Raw genomic sequence first — 7,273 nt, forward strand, 5'->3', positions numbered from 1 at the left:
GGCGCCATTCTAGGAAACAAGTACCGAATTTTTATATATTCTTTGTATTTTTTATATACTTTATAAACCCAAAACTCCAGCGTATACGTAAGTATGGCATCGCACGTCACTGGTACTGGCCTCTGAACAAACTATTGGGGAGACCTTTGCTGATGTTGCTGAATTTAAACAATCCATCCACTCAGCTAATCAGGAGATTTACTCTCTACAGCAGGCATTCCCAACCACGGTCCTCAAGGCACACCAACAGTGCTGGTTTTAGTGATATCCAGGCTTCAGCACAGATGGTTTAATCAGAATCCCTCAGATACTAATTAAGTCACCTGTGCTCAAGCCTGGATATCTACAACACCCAGAGGCGTAACTAGAACTTGGTGGGCCCCATAGCAACATCTTGAAAGGCCCCCCCCATCCCCCTCATCCCCCTCACCTGCAGAGAGAGAGAGGCAGGAAGTAAGAGACTGTCAGAGAGAGGAAATTTTAAGGGAGCAAGATAGGAGAGAGCAGGTGAGAGTCACAGAGGGAGCAACATAGTCTGGGATAGAGAAATTATCGGAGAGGAAGGGTCAGGGAGAGATTGTCAGGAAGAGAGGAGAGTCAGAGAGAGAGACAGTGTCAGAGAGAGAGAGACAGTGTCAGAGAGAGAGAGAGAGAGAGAGATGTAGTCGGGGAATGGGATTGTAAGAGAGTAAGTTTCAGGAAGAGAGCTGGAGAAAAAAAGAGGGTGTGAGAGAGAGAGAAAGAGAGAGAGAGAGAGAGAGAGAGAGAGAGATTGTCAGAGAGAGAGGGGAGCAAGAGAGAGTGTTAGGGAGACAGAAGATGGAGAAAGACAGAAGAAAAAGGCTGCCAAATTCAGTCAGATGGGGAGTCATCTTGCACATTCAGGAGAGAGCACGGGGGTGGCGGGCATACGCAGGACAGCAAGGAGGGGGGGGGGTCAGGCTCTGAAGACACTTTCTTGGGAGAGGGGGTAGGGGGCAGGCTTTGACTTGCGGGACCACTGGGGGGGGGGGGGGGCATAAGCATGGCAACAAGAGAGGGGGTCAGGCTTTGCAGGCACAACCTGGAAAGTGGGGGGGGTGCCAAGTTGTGAAATGCTGGGGGAGGGGGACATCAGCGGGCAGCAAGGGGAAGGCAGTCTGTGCAGACACAAGAGGAGAGTAGGGGAGACAGGCTGAGATATGCAAGGGTTGGGCATCAGCAAAATAAATAAGGGGGGGGGGGGTCAGGCTGTCACATGCAAGGGGAAGGGCATCAGCAGGACAGCAACAGGGGGTCCGGCTCTGCTGGAACAGTGGAGGCAATGGCATCAGTTGTGAAGCATGACGTGGGGCAGGCTCTGCACACACCTGCATACACAAGCTGGAGAGCAGGTGTGTGCAGAGCCTGCCCCACGTCATGCTGCACAAGCAGGAGAAGGGGGCCATCAGCAGCCGAGGGAAGCAGCCTGTGATCCGGCGTGTTACTACCCTAACCCCGGAACTTCCCACCGCCAGCCTCCCTCTACCTGTTTGGGCAGTTGATGCAGTTGTCCCGATTCCAGGACAAACACTTCTTCCGCTGGCTGTGCGGCGCGGTGCTTGGGGGAGCAGGAGACTGTCGTGCCGGGACTGTCACTGTACAGGGCTGAGCGCACAAGCCCCAGCAAATAGAAACCAGAGAAGGCAGCTGCGGCACCGCCGAGTGCCGACTCTGTCTATATTCCGCCTCCTTCCCTACCAGCCCCGAACTCGGCGTCGCAGCTGATACAGCATCAATTTAAACAAAAGTATATTAATGCAAAAGGGTGCAGGGGATTGCTTGCTGGGCCCTCGGGCCCCCCCAAGCCCCGGCCCCATAGCAGTTGCATCCCCTGCACCCTCCGTAGTTACGCCACTGACAACACCTGTTGGTGTGCCTTGAGGACCATGGTTGGGAACACCTGCTCTACAGTCTATACCAGGCATTCCCAACCACGGTCCACAAGGCACACCAACAGTGCAGGTTTTAGTTATATCCAGGCTTGAGCACAGGTGACTTAATTAGTATCTGAGTGATTCTGATTAAACCATCTGTGCTGAAGCCTGGATATCACTAAAACCTGCACTGTTGGTGTGCCTTGAGGACCGTGGTTGGGAATGCCTTGTCTACACAATAAAGTTCAGGATCTGGAGGTCCAGATGGAATAATCTCTAGAGTCCGTCAAGGGCCAGTTATTTGTCTCACCCTGCCTGAATCATTCAGGTTTCAGACGGCTGCAAATTACCTCATAATAGAAAGGGCTGATCGCCTGGGCTCCATCAGGCCACAAGATGGTGCCAGACCCTGTGCTGTGAGCTTTAAGACTTTAAACTTTCTACATAAGGAACTATTATGGGGTGCAGAGCCATAAGATCTTACTATTTCAAGATTATTCCTCAGAACTTTCTAAAGCTCGCAAGGACTTTTCCCCAATCTGCTCCAAACTTATTCAATATGGCATTAAATTTGCCAAGCTCTACCCGCCTAGACTCAGGATATATCATGGCACCTCCTTCAAGCTCTTCTACCTGGTCTGCCAACCCTTGATCCATACACAAGATGTATTACTTTTGTCACTCATGTGCTCATTTATTTACCTCATATTAATGTATCGTTTCTATACTGTTATAGCTGTTTTGAATGTTCGTTATGGGCCTATTATCCTTTACTATATGCAGGATACACCAGCTTCATTATTTACTAAATTGAGGCCTGTTGCACCACTGATCACACCACCATCTCACATTTGGGAGACCACCCCCCACCCCCCCCCCCTCCTTCCCCAACTCTCTCACTATTATCACTGGCTAGTTGTGAAACCCTTTTGTTTCTTACTTCATATGTCTGGGCTACATGGTTTAGGAGCACCACTTAATTATATTATGTCTATGGAATATGGGAAGTATGTGTTTCTGTTTGTTGTGCCCCCCCCCCCCTTTTTTTTTTTTACCCTTCTCAATTTGACAGCATTCCCCTTACTTTTCCTGATGTTACTATTAATGTAAATGGTGCCGACAGATATCTTAGGACTACACCCACCTTCCACCTTCTAATATGGCTATGATAAATATTGTAAGCTGGAACGTGGCCGGGATAAATTCTCCACAGAATCGCAAATGCGTCCTGATGTATTTGAATAAGCTTTACTTTGAAGTTCTATGTTTGCAGGAAACATCTCACTTTAGTAGAAACTGGTAAATGAAATATTCTACAATGGCGTGTATCCGGTTTAGGATTCGCTGCATAGTCGCCGTGTTCCGGAGGGCTGGAGCCTTCGCTGCCAGCCCTCGCTGTCAAAGTATTCAATGTCGCAGGGGCTCGCTGCCCCTGACGGCGATTCTTAAGAGCTGGGGGACGGCGGCAGGCAGGGAGATGGAAGTCTCCCTGCCTGCTCCAGAATGTGTGTGTGTGTGGGGGGGGGCTTCCCGGGACCCAGGCATCACAAGTCGTCCCCCCCCTGGAGAGCTAGCAGGGGACCGGGTAGGGAGCCGCTTGCACTGCTCCCGATTGTGTATATGTAATGATCGGGAGCAGTGAATATATGAATATCTAATGAGCGGCTCCCGGGCCCCTGCTGGCTGTTATGTGTTTTTTTTTTTTTTATTAAATATATATTCATGTGCTGTAAGCACATGAATAAAAATAGCATGCCCCTTCACATAATAAAATTCTTGTTTTTTTACACCAAAAGAATACCTTTATTTTAATAGTTCACATTCCAGTTCACCATGAAAAGATGGCGATTGCTACACGGTGACACACAGCGAAAATCACTTGGAAAGCAATTTGTCATCTGATCATTGAATACACTTACGGCGAATCACATTGAAAAACCACAGCGAATTGTAGTGACTAACAGACGGTGAATTGTCCATCATTTACTATTCGCCGTCGGCGAATATTGCACGTTGAATAGGGCGATTCACTTTTCAGTAAAAAGATTCACCTTAGAGCATGAAAATAGCACACATTTGCCGTAGAACATGGCGAATCAGTTTCATTGAAAATATCTCCCTGGAGGAAGTAGCGTCTGCCATTGCAGGACTGAGGCTTGGCAAGGCTACAGGCCAGGATGGACTGACCTCAGAAGACTTTAAACTATTAGACCCTAAAATTGGTCCTGTACTAGTTATAGTTTACAACTCTATCTTAAATGATGAGCTGACCTCTTCCCTCTTCAATGCAGCTACAATCAAAGTACTTCCCAAACATGGCCGTGACCTCTCAGACCCAGGCTCATATAAACAAATCTCCCTCTTAGACATCACTTATAAAATACTCACAGAAATATTAGCTGAAAGACTGAAGGCATTTCTGCCCACCCAGATACACCCTGACCAAACCGGCTTTGTGATCGGGTTTCCCGGTCACTAACATTAGAAAAGTGCTGAAGGTGGTGCAGCATTACCAGGATGGCATTTCGGATGCCCCGGCAGCGATATTGTCACTGGACACAGAGAAGGCGCTCAACATGGTTCACTGGGACTACACAAATTCTCCTTCCCTACCCGATTCACCTCCTTCATACACACCTTGTACAGAGACTCTGCTTCCAGAATCATGTGTAACGGCATTTTGTCAGACCCTTTCCCAATCCTCAAAGGCACAAGACAGGGGTGCCCTTTGTCACCCTTGCTCTTTGCCCTGGCTTTGGAACCTCTAGTAATTGCACTTAGACAGTTTCCAATGTTCCAGGGTATTAAACTCGGCCAGGTAGACTTGTGTTTATCGTTATTTGCTGACGACATGCTTCTATCTTTTACATCCCCTGAGCACTCAATACCTGCTGCCTTTACTATTATACAAATATTTAGCTCCTTCTCAGGATATTAAATAAATATAAACAATTCCGAGCTGATGACCTTGAGAGGGCCTCCTCAACTCTTCCCAGCTGGTGGGGAACTAGGATCCATTAAACTAACCAGATTACCTCTTTCACTGGTACTCCTGAGAATTTTCTGGGTTATGCTCAGACTGGCAAACCTGGAAAATCCTCGGGAGTACCTCTGCCTGCGCTCCCTCCTGCCAGGCAGCGCCGCTGAGATCAGCTCCAGCCCTGCCTCCTTCCCCCAGCTGTGTGCGGCGTGACCTTGCTAACATCATGCCCCACACAGCCGGGGGCAGGGCCGGGCAGCAGCTGAAGGAGTGCTCAGCAACACTGCCTGGCCCTGGGAAACACAGTGGGCTTTTTTTTTTTAGGGAGCGCTCAAAATAAATAAATAACTTGCCCAGTTGGGAGCGCTCCCTAAAAAAAAAAAAAACACCACTGAAGCTGTTAAGTATCCTGGGGTACAGATACCTGCAAATATATATTAGTCCAGCAATTTTAACCCTATTATCTCTACCTTCTGCAAACCCATGGACACTTGGAAGGCTCTGCCTCTGTCCTTGCTGGGGAGAAGGGAGGTGGTCAAATCCATGATTCTACCAAAATTGCTGTACATCCATCTAACTGACATTCAGCGTAGAAGCTCCCATATTATCAAATTTATATGGAATGGCAAGACATCTAAAAAGGCACTATCCAAACTACAACTTGCTAGGTGGACTAAGTATTCCAGATCTAAAAAAATACTCTAAAGCGTTACTATGTAGACTTACCCTTGGATGGCTTCTGGAACTCAGCGCATACTCTAACTAGGACGTAAGATAGTGCTCTATTACTCCATACTCCCCAAGCGAACTCCCACACACCCTCAAATCACACATCCCCCACATATACTCCACAACAAATTATTCAGCACACCTATGAGGCATGGTGGTCCATCTCAGTTGCTCTTGGCCATGATCCCCACAACTCCCCTTGCCTCCCTATTTGGGGCAACCCCATGTTTTCGCCGGCAATGGAAAACCCTGCCTTCCACCACCTCCATCTTAAAAGGACTTAAAAGCCATTTCCCAAGTGTTTGTTCCAGGAGGCAAAATTCAAATTTCTGACCTCCAATCCCGATTTGTTCTCCCCACAAACAGTGCTTTCCCCCTTATCCAATTACACCATTTTAATGCCTCCCTCCCTGTGTCAACCCCACTCACGTCCACATTGGTCCTGTTCAATAGCCTGATATCCAAATTTCAAGCAGACTAATTAAACAAAAAAAACTTTATGAGGTCCTGTCCTCTCTTCCTGCTAACCAACTAAGGGAAAAGTCCACACACAAATGGTCATTAGATATTTCTTTATTAATGGTGTTCTACAAATATTACCAGAAGAACATGGGCCAAATGTAATAGGGTGAGAGTTTCAGAAAGTGAGAGATTTTGGGAAAGTTTTCCCATGTTTTTTAAAGCAGCAATCAATTACATGGCAAAAACCAACCTGGTTTTGCAGTGTAATTGATTGCTGCTTAAAAAAACAGGGGGGAAAACTCCCAAAATCTCTCACTTTCTGAAACTCTCACCCTATTACATTTGGCCCCATATGTAGCTTGCACTTCTCCGTTTTTCAGAAGGTTCATATAAAAATGCTCCATAGAGTAGTCTCACAACACCAGGATCTGTAGTGATAAGTCATCCTTAACTCCTGGATTACGGCACATGTGCCAACTATATTAATAGACTCTCTATTAATGAAATAGATGTACTATGACAAGTAGACTCTCTATTAATGAAATAGATGTACTATGACAAGTATGACATCATTAGACACTCAAACATTCCCTTATTCTGCTTTTACCACATGTGGGGACCATTCATCAAAAGCAGGCCCACAATGCTGAAAGATGAAATTTGTTGATTATTTTAAATACATATTGATGATTATCTGGTTTAAAATACAACGGCCCCCTTGAGATTGGGCATATACTAAGTTAATTTGTTAGGATGTATCACTGAACATTGTTTGTCTGTTATACTAATTTAACTGGATCTGTCGTTGCGTGAATACGCCCAATGGGGGGTTGGGGGGACACACCAAATGACTGCCTTGCCCCTGGCGCCGGAGGCTGGGCGACCCCCCGCTGCCAACATACCTGTGTGCAGCCAGCGGGGGTCCGGGGACTGGTGTAGCGGCAGCTTTCACTCCGTCCCCTATCGTTATTTGCCTGGCACTGGGAAACGCTGATGACTTTGAAAAGACTTGCCGGACGCTGATTGGCTGAATTCAGCCAATCGAACAGCATCCGGTAAGTCTTTTCAAAATCTGCTTCCCGCCTACCGCCCGGCTCATAGCGCTAGGAGACGGAGTAAAAGCCGCCGCTACAGTGTACAGTATAGCCTACACCAGTCCCCCGCTGCCTGGACCTCACAGCCCCCCCCCCCCCATGCAGCGCCCGGT

The sequence above is a fragment of the Crinia signifera genome, chromosome 4 (genome assembly GCF_055691185.1).
Source record: "Crinia signifera chromosome 4, ASM5569118v1, whole genome shotgun sequence".
Lineage (NCBI taxonomy): Eukaryota > Metazoa > Chordata > Amphibia > Anura > Myobatrachidae > Crinia > Crinia signifera.